The sequence below is a fragment of the Mustela nivalis genome (assembly GCF_964662115.1).
Source record: "Mustela nivalis genome assembly, chromosome: X".
Taxonomy (NCBI): Eukaryota; Metazoa; Chordata; class Mammalia; order Carnivora; family Mustelidae; genus Mustela; species Mustela nivalis.
Window position 1 is genome coordinate 87,355,895 of NC_139040.1, and position 16,490 is coordinate 87,372,384.

Here is a 16,490-nt window from a genome sequence, read left to right on the forward strand (position 1 = left end):
GTGAGCACACTTGGGTTCAAGTTATGACTCCTCCATACTTAGTTGTGTGAACTTGGGCAAGTCATGTCCGTTTTCCCCTCCTGAGCCTAAGTTTCCTCCTTTTTGGAGCCAGGATTATTCATGCGAGAATGACAGAAGTAATTCTGTACAATGCCTGATACAATGCAGGAAGCAGTTCTTAACTAAAGCCGCTGTGCTGGGGTTAACGCAGCAAAAGCTTGAAGGAGCTAGCATTCATTACCAACTAAAGGAGAAAGGACGTGAGCGGTAAGAGATGGTGAGAGCCTGCCTTAGCGGGAGGTGGCCTTTCCGCATGCGCACAGTCTAGGAGACCGGCAGAGCAAAGAGGGGGCGGGGCTAGGTGCCTGAAGGGGTTGCTATGGCACCGAGGGGCCAGGGGAGGTTAACTGAACCCTTAAAACATTACGCCCTCCCCCACCCGTTACTGCCTAGGCCGAAGGCCATTGTTCCCAGCAAAATGGCGTCGGTAATTTCCCTCCCGGCTAGAGGCCTAAGTAAGGCTGAGGATGGGAATTGGACTGGGGATGAGAAGAAAAACTACAATTCCCAGGGTACACCGCACTCGTCTGCGAGGCGCAAGGCACGTGCCCAGGCCTAGCGGTTACAAGCCGTCAAAAATCCGTTTCATAGCTTCCCTTTCCCATCCCCACTTTCGTTGTTGCCCAGCCCCCGCGCGCGCGCACTGCGGTCTTGGGGGGGGGGGACATGCCATGGCCGTTGCCCTCGCAACGTAACCGGGAGACCGGTATTTGTAAATCTGTGCTTCGATTTCTAATCCCAAAGCCGGCAGGTATGGGTCTCGCGAGAAAAGACGGGAGTTGGAAAAAGGGAGTTAGGGGTGGTGGGTGAAAAGGTGCCCAAGGGTACCACATCTCGGCAGAGAGGCTGCATTTAGAGGCTTGCGGATAGCAGAGTGGATGGTGGGTGGCTGGGAAGTAGTGTGTGCTTGTACTTTTCTTTTTTGGAGGGGAAGAAGGTAAAGCAGCCGTGGAGACAGAGCTTTTGAACACAAGGAGGTGTCACGCGTGTCTTTTTGGAAAGGAGAGAAGCCTTTCTCCTGTTCGACGCGCATCCCTCTCTCCCGCTGCGCTGAAGAGGGCGGGGGAGGAGTGCGCTCGCTCTAGTTGGCTAGCCACTCGGCACCTCGCAGCGATAGTGGCTGTTGGGAGTTGGGGCTGCTCCGTAGGCTTTCTCCGCCCCTCCCCCTCTTCTTTCCTCCCCTCCCCTCCCCGCCCCCCTCCACCCCTCTCTCCTCTCCAGAATTCCCTGGCTGGAGTACGCGTGCGCCTGCTCTGCTCCCGGGCGAGCGCGAGCTTGGGCTCGTACCCCCGCTCCCCTAACCCCGCCCGCTCTTTACCTACCGGCAGTAGCTGGCCCGGTGGGCTCGCGGGAGACGCTCGCACGCGCACGCGCACACAACGCAGAGCGGAGCTGGAGACATCGAGCGAGGAGGGGAGTAAGAAGCATCGGAGGAGGTGATAGAGGAGGCGGTGTGCGTATCTGTGTGTGTTCTACGGTGTGGCTCGTCGAGGGGCGAGCGCAGGCTTGAAGGAGGGCGAGGGAGAAGGGAAAAGAGTCCGAGTCTCTGTCCGTGAGAGCCTCTAATCTGGTGAGGGTCCCGGGCCGGCCAGGGTTCTGGGAGAGAGGGAGGAGGCCGGGGGGCGTGTCTGGGATCCGGCTGAGAGATGAATGGGCCGGGGATGAATGGAGGGAGGCAGCGGCGGCCAAGAGTCTGTTGAAGAGTAAGCGTCCTAGTGGGGGGCGGCTTGACCGAGGCAGGGTGATTGTTGTCGCCAAGAGGTATGGGACGAGGCCGGGCTTGGGTCTTCGCGGTTGTCGGAGTTGCTGTCCGTTTGAGCGAACAGGCGGAGAGGAAAATTCTAAGGTGGGGGGAGTGGAGAAGGGCAGGTTTGGGTTTGAGGTGCGTTTTCTGTCTTCTTTTCTGTTTTTGTTGGGGGTGGCAACTTTGGGAGTTGATGGAGAACTAGGGAATGGGGAAGGTGAGAGGATACATGGGGGGGTGGGACATGGTTGACAAAGGACTGAGTGATCATTTAAGTGAGATTGAGGGTGCTGAAAGAGATGATCGCTTCAGGTGTGAGAAGTTGAGTTTCAGTGGGTAAAGTGGTGGGGGAAAGTGGACTTAATATAGAGATTCAGTTGTGTGTGAAAGTCGATAGGACTGGATCGGGTGAGAGAATATTGCTGTCTGGTTCTGTAAGTGGGTTAGGTTCAAAGAGATTGAGAGGTGTTATTTGGCAACGGTGGTGTTTTCTGTGACTGACAGCTTGAGGATGGGGAAGAAATGGTATGTTTAGGATAAAAGTGGTGAGGTGGCTTCACTGTGCCGAAAGAGGTTTTGTTCGACTAGTTAAGAGTGGTGAAACATTTATGGAGTGGGCTGTGGATGGAAATCCTGCACGTGTATATCTTCCCATCTTGGGAGTTGATAGACGTGTTAAAATGAAATTGAGCCCTCAAAACAGATGCGAGTGGTATGGCTATTCCTTCTTAAGAATTACCTTTGACTAAAGCAATTATACGAATAAATAGGCTTTAAGTTGTGAAAGTCTTCTGTGTGGTAGTGATTACATCCAATTTGGGGAGGCATTGTTACCTGTTTTTCATTTATAGTACGTTGTAATACCAGGATAACTTTTGAAGAGATCTCAGTATATGATACAGAGCAGCAGGTGTTTTCCAGACAGTCTCTAACCTTTAGCTTGATGAATTTAAAAATTGCTTAAAGTCAGCAGCCTAAGGGAAGGATACCCCGCATTTAAGGATGGCTAAAATACACTAAAGCTGATTCTGAATGCTGAAGTAATTATACATAATTTTTTTTTGTCATTCTGAATTTACCTTGTTTGAAAATTGGCACTTGCTTTTTGGTGTGAGTTTAAATTATAGCAGATTACTAGAACATTTTGTTCTCTGAATACATTACTTATCTTCTGGTAAGGATGCCTGGTGATGGTTTCATTCTGTTCTGGGTCAAGATTAATAGTTTATGAATTTGTAACTTTTCATGGTTACTTTTTACAAACTTTACTGACATATACTCAGTATCTCGGAAATGTTGCAAATTTGAGAACTTTCCCATGCCCTTTATCTTTTATTCTGCTTTGATGTTGCAAAGAGTGTAATCCTTGTTTTGACTACCCAGAGTTTAAATACAAAAACTAATACTATATTCATACTTTCTTAGATTAAGATGAATACTGGTGTATTAAGCGGTAGAGTAGAAGTACTAAAGTACCATGAGAGCCTGGGAATGTTGCACCAATTTTGGCAGGCAAGGTAGCCTCCCTGTCTTGAACTAGATGTTCCTGGAGTGGAAGAACCTGCAAGTTTTGAGGTTGGAAAGTGTAATCTTGGTATATCTGGGGAGTGGAATGAGATAAGGCTGGAATCTTAGTTTGAGGCTGGGGTGAAGGACTACTCTTCAGAATTAGGAGCCTTTGACTATTTAAGAAGGGGAATAACATGAGCAGGTTTTTGGTGTTTATCTCCCTGCCTTTGCTTCTGATGCCTCTGCCCCCCAACCTGGAATGCTCTCTTTTCCCCATGCTGTGAATTTGAGCTCGTTCTTTTTAGACTAACCTCAGTCATTAGTTATTCCCGAAAGCCTTTCTTGCCCCCGACTTTTTTTTCCTTTTCCCAGCATCCTCCACAAAGCTTCATTAGGTGCCCCACTTTAGTGGTCCCATCATACCTTGTACATATTTTTATTACTGTATTTCTGTTGGTAGGCAGGCAGGAAAGTTATTTGCCTTTTTATACTTAAGAGAAAAAATAAAGATAAGAGAGATAAGACCTGCCCTAGTAAGCAGTGGACCCTGGAATTCCGACTTCTAAACCAATGTTGATCCTTGTATCACAAGTCTACATTTGTTGATGTAATAATTCTGTAGTGTTTTAGGAGTTAAATTTCTCTAATTTGGACTTTAACTTCCTTCCATAAAGTACAGGAATTTTTCATTAAGGTGTGCATTAGTTAGCTAGTAAGTGATAAAGCCAGTGGCTGCATAGAATCAGAGTAATCAGAAATAAATGAGAATTGTTCTATTACTATAAGATTTATTGTCAGATAATTTACTTTAACAAATTAACAGAAGTTCTAAATTTTTGTGTATATGTTTGTGTGTGGGGAGGTTGTGTGCAAGGAAAAAAAAAACCCTTTCTCAGTACCCCATCTTAGTGTAAGTAGACCAGTTCTATTTGCAGATATATTTGATTATTTCTCTTGGCTAAAACCCAGAATACTTTTGGGGGGGGGAGTTCCCATTTTTTGTTTGAGATCATAAAGTTTATGGCACTGTTAGGAGATGTTTGAAGATTGTAAAGGACGTCTATAAAAGATTTCATTCAGAAATTCCCAAAACTTCAAGAGTAGAATTGATGCCATTTTAAATTGTTTTGGTAGAGTTTGTCATGAGATACTTGGTTTAGAAAATGTTGAGGTTAAGTTACTGCAGTGGTGAGCCTTTAATGCCCCTTTCTTCAGGGATATATCTATCTATCTATCTATCTATCTATCTATCTCATTAACAGAAATGAAGTAACATTGTTTTCTGTGTTTTAACCTGGTAATTTTTTACTGTGATAAAATTCACGTAATGTAATGTACCATTTTAGAGTGTACAATTCAGTGTCATTAAGTACCTTCATGATGTTGCATATCTAGTTCCAAAACATTTTCATCACCCCAGAAGGAAACCCTGTACCCATTAAACCATGGCTTCCCATTCCCCATTCCTCCCAGCCCCTGGCAACCACTAATATTCCATCTCTATGGATTTTCCATTCTGGGTATTTCGTATAAATGAAATCATGCATTATATTACCTTATTGTCTGGCTTTTTTCACTTCACATGTTTTTGAGGTTCACTAATGTTGTGGCGTGTATCAGTATTTCATTCCTTTTTAAAAAAGTTTATTTTTTTTTTAGTAATCTCTACACCCACTGTGGTCTCAAACTCACAACCCTGAGATCAAGAGTTACATGCTCTTCTGATTGAGCCAGCCAGGTGCCCCTATATTACATTCCCTTTTAATGGCTAAATAATATTCCCTTGTATGGATATACTACATTTTGTTTATTTATTCATCAGTTCATAGACATTTGGGATCTTCTACCTTTTAGCTTTTGTGAATAATGCTGGTATGAATATTTGTATATACATTTTTGCTTGAAAACCTGTTTTCAGTTTTTTCAGGTATGCACCTAGAAGTGGAATTATTGTGTCATATGGTCATTCTGTTTAACTTGTTGAGGAGCCACTAAACTGTTTTCCACAGTGGCTGCACCATTTTACATTCCCACCAGCAATGTACAAGGGTTCCAGTTTCTTTACATTCTCACCAACATTTGTTACTTTCTGGTTTTTTGTTTGTGTGCTTTATGGCCATACTAAGTGGGTGTGAAAAGGGATCTCATTGTGGTTTTTATTTGTCTTTCTATAATGACTGATGATGTGTAGCATCTTTTCATGTGGCTGTTGGCTATTTGAATTTGTTCTTTGGAGAACTAAGTCTTTTGCCCATTTTTAATTTTTTAAATGTTGACTTCAAGAGTTTTAAAAGAATACATTCTAAATTCTAGACCCTGATCAGACATATGATTTGCAAATATTTTCTTCTATTCAGAGTTATCTTTTTACTTGTTAATAGTGTCTTTTGATGCACAAAAAATTTGAAATTTGAAGTCCAGTTTATCTATTTTTTTTGTTGCTCGTGCTTTCAGTGTTATATTTAAGAAACCACTGCCAAACCCAAGACAATGCAGATTTACTCCAATCTCTTCTTCGCAGAGTTTTATTGTTTCAACTTTAATATTGAGGTCTTTGTTCCATTTTGAGTTAATTTTTGTATATAGTATGGGGTAAGGGTCCAGTTGTGTTTTTTTGTATGCGGATTATCTTGAAGTTTTATAAACTATAAAATAGATAAGGGGGTGGGAGATATAGGCTTCCAGTTATGGAAGTAGTAAGTTACAGGGATAAAAGGTACAGCCTAGGGAACATAGTTAACGGTATTGTAATAATGTTGTATGGTGACAGATGGTAGCTACACTTGTGATGAGCATAGCATAATGTATAGACTTGTGGAAACACTATGTTGTTTCCCTGAAACTAATGTAACATTTTGTGTCAACTATACTTCAATAAAAAAAGTAATACATGATACTATATATGACGCTATTTTGTGGCAATATGTAATTATTCTTTGGGCTTTTGTGGAGGAGAAATGTTTCTAAATGCATTTTTGAAGGTCATGCTTTGTATTTGAAGAGTGGGGATATTCTAAAGCTCTTTATGAGACAGTTGGACTTTCATGATCAGAAAACCTCAATATGGCAAACTAGACAATCCTTATGGTAAAGTTACATAAGTGTTTTGTTTTTTAGATAATTGTTTTTCTTTTTTTAAAATAAAGAGTATTATTTTTGTTTTCGGATTTTTTGTGTAGGGTGAAATCTTTTATTATAACTGGGGGGAAAAGCAGGTTTAGTTTATAATTAAGCAGAAATTGGCATTGGATTTATCCTAAGAGCACCATCATCTATGTGTTATTTGGTTTCTGATTGTGAGCCAGCTTCTTGACCAAAACATATATCAGTCAGTACCTTGTGGAGACTTTTTATTTGTAGCTTAGGCCATAAGGACCTGTACATTGTCCTATTCATTTAAGAATCATGTAAGATTATTTTAGTTCCGTTACTTGTAAAAATGAGAGTTAAAATTTAGCACAGCACAATTTGTTGGTAAATCTCAGCCTCTAGTTAAGTGTAATTAAAATAGAGACGTTAGTTTGAATTGTTTTAAACACTAGGGGGTGTGTTTAATAGAAGAATGGGAAATTGGCTTGATTAGACCCAAGACTCATAGGGTGCTAGTTCAGTTCTGACGATATCCAGTGCTGCCCAGAGAATAATTTTGTCCTGATGAGCTACTGTGGCATATCCATTCATAGTTAGCCTTTGAAGGTTTCTAGCAAGAGGGGGAAAAAAAACCCTTGAAGCTCTGTGGTTCATTTACTAAGGAAGCTTTCAAAAGTCCTGATAACTTACTCTGAAGCTGTTAATCCAAATGAATTTTGGAGTATGACTTACCCAACATATTTGTAAGGTTCTACCATTCCTTGAACAAATTTTTATTGTGTTCCTCCAGTGTGCAGGGTTGGTGTGTTGGGAATAGATGAAAAGGAAGCAAAGCAGGCAATGACCCTGCTCTCTTTGAGGTTACATTATAGTTGGAGGACAATAGTCAACAAATAGAACATAAATGCTGAGAAGAATGAGTTTTTTGAAAGATTTTATTTTATTTTATTTGTTTTTTTTAACATTTTTAGAAATTTTAGTAAATTTTTTTTAGATTTATTTATTTATTTGACAGAGAGAGATCACAAGCAGGCAGAGAGGCAGGCAGAGAGAGAGAGGAGGAAGCAGGCTCCCTGCTGAGCAGAGAGCCCGATGCGGGCCTCGATCCCAGGACCCTGAGATCATGACCTGAGCAGAAGGCAGCGGTTTAACCCACTGAGCCACCCAGGCGCCCGGAAAGATTTTATTTTTAAGTAATCTCTGCCCAACATGGGGCTCAAACTCCGAGATCAGGAGTTCCATACTCCACCGACTGAATCAACCAGGCACCCTGAGAAGAAATTTTTTTAAAGGATGCTGGGATGTTAGAGAGAAGCCTCTTTAGCTCAGTTGGTTAGTTTGGAAGGTTTCTTTGAGGAGGTGACTTTGAACAGAGATCCGAATGTTAAGAGACCAGCAATTCTTAGTATCCCTTCTGTTAATTATTATTTTGTTAAATTGTTAATTTATCTCTACTAAACATTTTAGATTTCTTAATATTTTAAATGTGTAAGATATGTGCTTTTTTTAAAAGATTTTATTTATTTGACAGACAGAGATCACAAGTAGGCAGAGAGGCAGGCAGAGAGAGAGGAGGAAGGAGGCTCCCTGCTGAGCAGGGTGCCTGATGTTGGGCTCAATCCCAGGACCCTGGGATCATGACCTGAGCTGAAGGCAGAGGCTTTAACCCACTGAGCCACAGAGGTGCTGCTGTGCTTTTGTTTCTAAGGAAAAAAAAAACAAACAAAACAAAAAAGGTGCATTCCTTATGAGAAGAAACTGTGTTTCCAGGTGAAAATGTCACTGGAGTAGGAGTCAGCTTAGGTACTGGTCTTGCTCTCAGTGTAATCTTGTATAAATTGGTGAGCATCGATTTCCTCATTTGTTACTAAACAAAGCAAAAGCCCTACCTATTTTGCAGAGGTGTTTTTTTTTTGGCTAACTAAGAAAATATACTTCGTAAATTACACAATGGTGTATGAAACACAGTGTATTCTATTAACATATTTTTGGAGTCAAAGTTTCTCAATTGAGAAATGTTTTCCTACCAATTTAAAGCTTTTGTGCCTGTAACCATCTGGTAAATTTTAGCACCAAAGATCTAAACTCATTGATTAATCAGGAGGGGTTGGGTTCTTAGAACATGGCAGTATGGTAGAAAGTATGTTGGATTTGGAGCTAGAAAACTGGGGTTCCAGAATTTCCCCTTCACTTACTGGCTTTGTGACTTGGGCAAGACTATAAACTTTTCTGAGCCTTCCTAATTTTCAGAATTCAGGGTAATACTACATAGCTCTCAGGGTTGTTGTTAGGAGTCTTTGAGTTAAGTAGATGAAGTTCTTATGGAAACTATAAACCTTTTTCTGTAAAGGACCAGATTGTCAATATTTTAGGCTTTGCAGACCATGAAGTCTGTTGCAATAACACAGCTCTGCTGTTGTAGCAGCCATAGACAATATGTAAATGAATGAGTGTGGCTGTGTTCCAATAAAACTATTTATGAACACTGAAATACAAATTTTGAATAATTTTTCTGTGTCATGAAATACTGTTCTTTTGATTTTTTTTCCCCAACCATTTAAAAATATAAAAATTTTTTTCGGGTCACCTGCTACACAGAAACTAGCAGTGAGGTGAGGTAAGTTTGGCTTGAGGGCTGTATGTAGTTTTGCCACAACTGTTGTAAAGGGTCAGGCAGAATAAAGTGTTAATTAGGGATTTGAGGGTAGATGATTGATAAATATAAAGCCAAGTGCCCCGATAAATATAAATTGTTTAATTTTGATAACAAAAGAAGATGGAGATGATCTCAACCCCTTTTCTAATTTGAACCCAGAAATTTCTTCATATAAAATGAGCATCTTTAATTGAGGAAATGATCTTGCTAAAGCAAAACTGGATGATGGAAGTGAGGAAGAAGATAGTTTTAGTGTTATAAACTCCCAGGGACTGTAATGTGGTTATGCATTGTATGTATCTCTGCAATTCAGGATTGTGTATAGTGTTGTGCATGTGGGTCCATGTCATATGTGGGTGCATGTCATATGTGGCCCCATATTATGAATAAAGAGTGGACTTGGGAGTCCAGTGCCTGAGTTAAATTCTGGCCCTGGTTTCTACTGGCTGTGTGATTTTAGACAAGTTAACTTAATTTTTGGAGCCTAGTTTCCTCATTTGTAAAATGGGAATAAAAATATTACCTACGTCAAGATTTTTGTGGTGATTACATGAGAGAATGCATGAAGGGGCTTACAGTGCTTGGCACAAAGCATTCAATAAGTATTAATTGATATTTATTTGTATTTATATTGTACATACCTTATTTGTTTTCTTCTTTCAGTTACTTTGAGAAATGGTAATATCCTCTTATTTATTTATTTGACAGAAAGAGATCACAAGTAGGTGGAAAGGCAGGCAGAGGTGGGGGGGGGAAGCAGGCTCCTGCCAAAGAGAGCCCGATGTGGGGCTCAATCCCAGGACCCTGAGATCATGACCTGAGCTGAAAGCAGAGGCTCAACCCACTGAGCCACTCAGGTGCCCCAAGAAATGATAATATCCTTAACTGGTTCTTTTGTACAGGTTATTGATGGACAATTATGCTTTAAAGGATTAAACTAACATACAGGTAGATTAAAACCTTAAGGTCCACCTTTACACAATTTTTGCTTTCCAGTGGGTAACTATTGTTAAGTGTTGACTGTAGGGGTGCCAGGCTGGCTCAGTTGGTAGAGCATGAGACTCTTGATCTCAGGGTTTTAAGTTCCCATGTTGGGTGTAGAGATTACTTAGAAATAATTTTTAAAAATCTTTAAAAGGAAGTTGACTGTGAACTTGTACAGTCCTTTTTCTCTGTATTTACATGCATATGCATATGCAAATAAAAATATTTTATGTCTTGCTCTTTTCCCAGAGAATATGACTTAGGGCTCTCTCTCTCTCTCCATATATATATGTGTGTGTGTGTGTGTGTGTGTGTGTGTGTATACATACACATATATATGTATCTTTACATCATTCTTTTTAATGAATACATAGTGCTTAATACTAATTGCTTCTTAAACCTGCAGGATAAATTAAGAGCATATCTTTTGGGGCTTTTTTGTATGCATTTAAACATACATGAGTACATTTGGAAACAAGGTTTTATAGTTTTTTTTCTCACATAAATGATATGTTGTATATGCTGTACTGTAATTTGTTTTTTTCACTTAATAGTATTTATATGTAGGAGATTTTTATATATTAGTTGTATGTATCCATCTCTTATTTTTTAAACATGCATATTATTACATAGTACAGATTTACCACAGCTTATTTTATCATTCTCTTATACATGGATATTTAAGTTCTTTTCAGTATTTTTTGCTATTCCAGACAATGCTTCAGTAAAAACCCTAGTGCATGTATATTTGTATACGTACAAAAATATTTCTCAGGTAGATACCAAAAAGTGTATTTGCTGGTGATAGGTATGTATTAAGATACTTGGAATTTGTCAAGGAGTTTGACAAAGGGTTTGAAAGGTCTATTCCAGTTTGTCTGCCAAGAGTGCATGAAGTGCTGAATTTCTCATACACTTTTCAAAAACAGATTTTTTGGCTCATCTGTTGGATAAAAAATGATTGTTTGAATTTGCATGTCCCTGCTCAAAAAAGTTTGAGCCATCTTCCTATCATCCACATATTGGCCTTTTGTATTTCTTACTGATTTTTTTAGTTCTTAGTATATTCTGGATATTAATGGTTGTTATACATGTTGCAAATATTTGCTCCCCATCTGTTGCTTAGCTTTTAACCTTGTTCATGGTCAGATGGGCAAATGTGTTAGCTTTTTATTAATGGTCTTTGCATTTTGTCTTTTTATGAAAGCCTTTCTTCAGGTTAGAAATATATGCAGCCATATTTTTTAAAATTAATTAATTAATTAATTATTTTTTCATATTTTCTTTTAATAGTAATATAGTTTTGCTGTTACATTTAGCTCTTTAACCTACCTGGAATTTATTTTTGTGACTGGTCTGAAGCGGGTCTTTAACATCCTCCCCCACATTATAGATAGCCAGTGTTTATTATGCTATCTGTTCTGTGCTGAAACTATTATTTAACTTACTATAGCTGCATTATATTACAGTTTTCTTTATATAGGTATTGAATATTTCTTCTTGAGTTTGTTCCTAGATGAGTATGTTACAGCTTTGTTGCTCTTATGTACAAGATAGTGTGTGTGTATTTAAAATCTCAGTGACCTGCCTTCCTCCAGACACCCAGCCCTTCCCTCCCCTTCTGAGTGCTGCCCAACTCCAGGTCCCTCACCTTAGAATAGCTGCTTTTTAAATTACATTTTCTAGCTGATTATTGACAATGTATAGCAAAGCTATTGATTTCTGTTTGTTGATTTGATCTTTGGCCTTTCTGCTGAGCTCTCTATTCTGCTGAGTTCCTATTATAGTTGTTAGTTGATTTGCTTGGATTTTCTAGATAAATAATCATATAGCCTGCAAGTTTTGAATTTTGTGTCCTACTTTCTAATATTCATACATCCTGATTTATTTCCTTAAATGGTGGTGGTGATAATAAGAATTCTTGGCTTATTCATGACTTTAATTATTGTTTATGTGAAAGATGCTTAACCTCACTCATAAGATAAATGCTAATTAAAACCACACTGAGATTCCTTTTTAAAATCTATCAGAGTGTTAAAAGTCAAAATATTTGATAAGGGGGCGCCTGGGTGGCTCAGTGGGTTAAGCCTCTGCCTTTGCTCAGGTCATGATCTCAGAGTCCTGGGATTGAGCCCGCATCAGGCTCTCTGCTCAGCAGGGAGCCTGATTCTCCTTTCTCTCTGCCTGCCTCTCTGCCTACTTGTGATCTCTCTCTCTCTCTCTCTCTGTCAAATAAATAAATAAAATCTTAAAAAAAATATTTGATGATACCTTTTTTGTTGTAGGTAGGAGTTTGAATTGGTACAATGGCCATGGTACGCAGTTTGGCAGCATTATATAAAGATACACATGTATTACGTGTATTATTCTGGATATATTAACATACATCAATAAAAGTTAAATACATAAATTTCTTTTGATCCAGTAATATCATTTCAGGAAATACATATATAAACACACACACACATACATACACACATATGTACAAAATATGCAATGCTATTTGTCATAACAAATAACATAGCAAATAATTGAATAGTATATACTATATAGGTTTTAAAAGAATAAGAATAAGGAACTTCTGTGTAGTGACAGGGAAAAAATACCAAGTTGTTGTGACTATAAATAAAAGTTTGGTATACACTGTGCTATTTTTTTGTTTAAGGAAGGAAAAAGAGAGCATATATTTGTATTTGCTTATTTGCCTAAAGGAATTCCAGAGGGCTACACAATAATCTAATGAGTGGTTACCTGTTGGGGGAGTGGTGGGAACTGAATAGATGGGAAACAGGGTTGGGAGGGAATCTATTAATTATATACCTCTTTGATTTTTGAGTTTTAGGACTATATTTTTAAAAATTAAATTAAAAATGGTTTCTTAAATTATTTCACCTCCTCCAAGGACATTTTTGTTTCTCTTGATCTCTCTTTTCTGTATTACAGGTTTTCTCCAAATGGCTGTCTCCTGATTCTGTCCGTATTTAAGAATGAGCTAGTAGAAGGGCCGACTGGGAGTTCTGTGTACGGAGACAGGGTTGTCAACTGGTAGGCTTTATTTTGGGGTGAGTGGGTGGACAGCTGGCTATTACACTTGGAGTACCCAAATACCAGAGGGCAAAGGGCTTTGCTCTGGGATGCCCTTGTTCATCCGTGTTTGTTGAAATTAATATTTTGCGTGCAAGGATTTTTTTCTTGGTGGAATGGGGAAGAGAGTTCATCAACTGTTTCATAATTCAGAGCTTCAGTTAGTCCCTTTTTTTCCAGACTTTTTTTTTTTTAACTCTGGCACTTTATGGGATCACTTATCTCTGGGGTTTGGTCCTGCAAGTCTTCTCCATCCTGGGTTGGAACCATTTCTATTGCATATTTTAGGTTGTAGTATCCTTTGATTTGTGTTACTAGCCAGTTCTTTCCTATTTGCTCTCTGTCAGAAATTGTTGAAATCTTGTATTTGTTATGCCATTTTCCATTTGTATCCTTGGCCTGTGACTTATACTTTTGTACTTTATTACCATTGCTTTTCCAGGAAAGTACAAGAGATATAAGCGTTCAGTTTACCTTCTTGAACCAGAAGCCAACAGTGGTATATGTTAAACTTGGGTAAACTGTAGGCTCCTTGAGGACAAGGACAGACTTTTTCTTTTATCCCCAGATCCTGACCATGCTTGGCACTTGGTAAATGTTTATTGATGTGGATACATATATGAGAGAGAGAGGACTGTTAATGGGAAATTTACCATATAATTGTGACAATTTATTTAAAAAAATTTTATTGAATTATACTTGACATATGGTGTTGTATTAATTTTAAGTGTACTACATAGTAATTTGACAGTTCTATACATTCTGCTGTGCTCACCACAGTAAGTGTAGTTACCATCTGTCACCATACAAAGTTATTACAATATAATTGACTGTATTCCCTATACTGTACTTTTCATCTTGTGACTTACTTATTTTAGAACTAGAAGTTTGTATCTCTTAATCACTTCCCCTATTTTGCCTGTCCCCTCACTCCCCTCCCTTGTGGCAACCACCAGTTTGTTCTCTGTATTAGTGAGTTCATTTCTCTTTGTTGTCTTTTTGTTAGTTTTATTTTTTAGATTCGATATGTAAGTGAAATCATATGGTATTTGTCTTTCTCTATCTGACTTATTTCACCTAGCATACTACCCTCTAGGTCCATTCATGTTATCGTGAATGGAACGATCTCATTCTTTCTTATGGTTGAGTGATACTTCATTTTGTATATATACCACATCTTCTTTATCCATTCATCTGTTGATGGACACTTAGGTTGCTTCCACATCTTGGCTTTTGTAAATAATGCTGCAGCAAATATAGGTGAGCATACAACTTTTTGAATTAGTGTTTTTATTTTCTTCAGGTATAAACTTACCTGAAGTGGCCCAGTAGTGGAATTACTGAATCATGTGGTGCTTCTACTTTTAGGTATTTTTTAAAGACAGGGAAGGGGGAGAAGCAGAGAGAGAGGGAGAGAGATAATCTTAAGCAGGCTCTGTGCTTAGCATGGACCCCGACATGGGGCTTGAGATCATGACCTGAGCTGAAATTAAGAGTCAGATGCTTTAACTGACTGAGCCACCCAGGCGCCCCTGCCTGTTTTTAATTGGATTATTTGTTTTTTTGTGTGTTGAGTTGTATGGGTTCTTGGTATATATCTTGGATATTAACTTCTTATCAAATATGTCATTTGCAAACGTTTTCTTAAGCAGGTTGACTTTATATACATTCTTTCAATGGCTGGTTCCAAAAGTTGAAGTTCTTGAGCCATGGATTAACAAAGTACTGATTTTATGCTGAATTTCTGATGGATAGAATTTCTGATGGATGATAAGCTATGAGGGAAGATTATTTCAAGCTTTTCACTCAAATGCTCCAAGATTATATATCAAACAGGTTAAAGGAGTAGATATAGGGTACACATTTGTGAGCGTTTCCCTATAATTTCAGTCTCTCTGGTAGTGCTTTTTTAGTTATCTTTATATATCTTCCCAGTTTGTTACCATTTTATGAAGGAAAAAAATGGTCATATAAAAGTTACAACATATAGCTGTTGAACTTAGTAAGAGACTTTAGTTTTGAGGCCTGATTTTTGTGGACTATTTCACTGAGGTATGTTGCTGCATTGCTGAATGTAGAAGAGTTTATTTCCTGGTCACTGAAGCAATGCCAGCTTGGTTTATTACTGGAAAGCTTTAAAAGAATGCATTATATACTTATCAGCCTCCCTAAGTGAGTCTACTGAAAATCATTTGATTTTTTTTAGAGTATTGTTGAATAGTGCTTTAATATAGCACTGCCCCTAGGGGTTATTAAGATGTAGAAAATAAAAGCTTCTATTGATTGATTATTATATTATGCCAGGCACTGTGCTAAGTAGTTTATATGTGTATTTTCATATCAGTCCTTTGAGATTTCACAAATGAAATCAAGAATGATTGAGGTAAAGTAATGGGCCCCAAATCTACTTTGAGGAATGAGAGGCAGAACCAAGATTTGATTCCAGGTTTCTCTCACTCCAAAGCCTGTGTTCTGAACCCCTGTTTTATGGACAAGAAGCTAGTGGATCCATGATGGGAAGGCCATAGATATTCTGTGCTTAGTGTAGTTCTTGGCCTAGTTTTAAAAAGATTTGTTTTTCTTATTTGTTGTGTTTGTGTCTTTTATTTGTTGTTTTTTATTAATTATTGATGTCAGGGCTTTCCCATTTAGAGCAGTGATTCTCAACTCGGAGGCCAGGCTGAAGATAAAGAAAGTGGACAAAATTGAGTGGGGGAAGATAGAGAATATAATTTTAGAAAGGCATATTTGATATTATGGCTTAGATTTTAGTCAAAATGTTTTAAGATTCTTAAGAGAGACATCATCTTTTATTGAGATATAATTTATATACTATAAAATTCACCAATATAAATGTAAATGATTTTTAGTAAATTTATAGAATTGTGTAACCTTGATTACAGTCTAATTTTAGAATATTTCCATCACCCCCAAAAGATTCTTTAGGCCAGTTTGCAGTTAGTCCTGTTCTTATATACTTCAGCCCCAGGTGACAAGTTATTTATTTTCTCTTTCTATAGATTTACATATTCTAGACTTTTCATAGAAATGGAACCATATGGCATGTTGTCTTTTCCTCTGGCTTCTTTCACTTAGCAAAATGTTTTCAAGGTTTATCCTTGTTGTAGCATATATCTGTAACTCATTCCTTTGCATTGCCAAGTAGTATTCTATTGTATGGTTATAGCACATTTTGTTTACCCATCAGTTGACAGACATTTGGATTGTTTCTGCCTTTTGGCTATTGTGAATAGCATTGCTATGGACACTTATGTACAAGTTTTGTGTGGACATACGTTTTCATTTCTCTTGGGAAGATGGTGTCATATAGTTACTCAATGCTTAATTTGTTGAGGAACTGCT

General features: G+C 38.5%; 1 protein-coding gene across 8 annotated transcripts in view; it reads left to right on the top strand.

Moving 5' to 3' along the window:
* The first annotated feature begins 618 nt into the window (after positions 1 to 618).
* Positions 619 to 16,490, top strand: part of WNK3 (WNK lysine deficient protein kinase 3) — a 158,045-nt gene continuing 142,173 nt past the window's right edge. For 2 of the 8 annotated variants that reach the window (XM_082717470.1, XM_082717475.1), the window contains exon 1: positions 619 to 811. The gene's annotated coding sequence lies outside the window, so the exon portion shown is untranslated. Of the gene's footprint in view, positions 812 to 1,419; positions 1,631 to 12,986; positions 13,089 to 16,490 lie in introns of those variants that run through there. The other 6 variants (XM_082717472.1, XM_082717476.1, XM_082717474.1 and 3 more) reach the window with 4 other exon arrangements.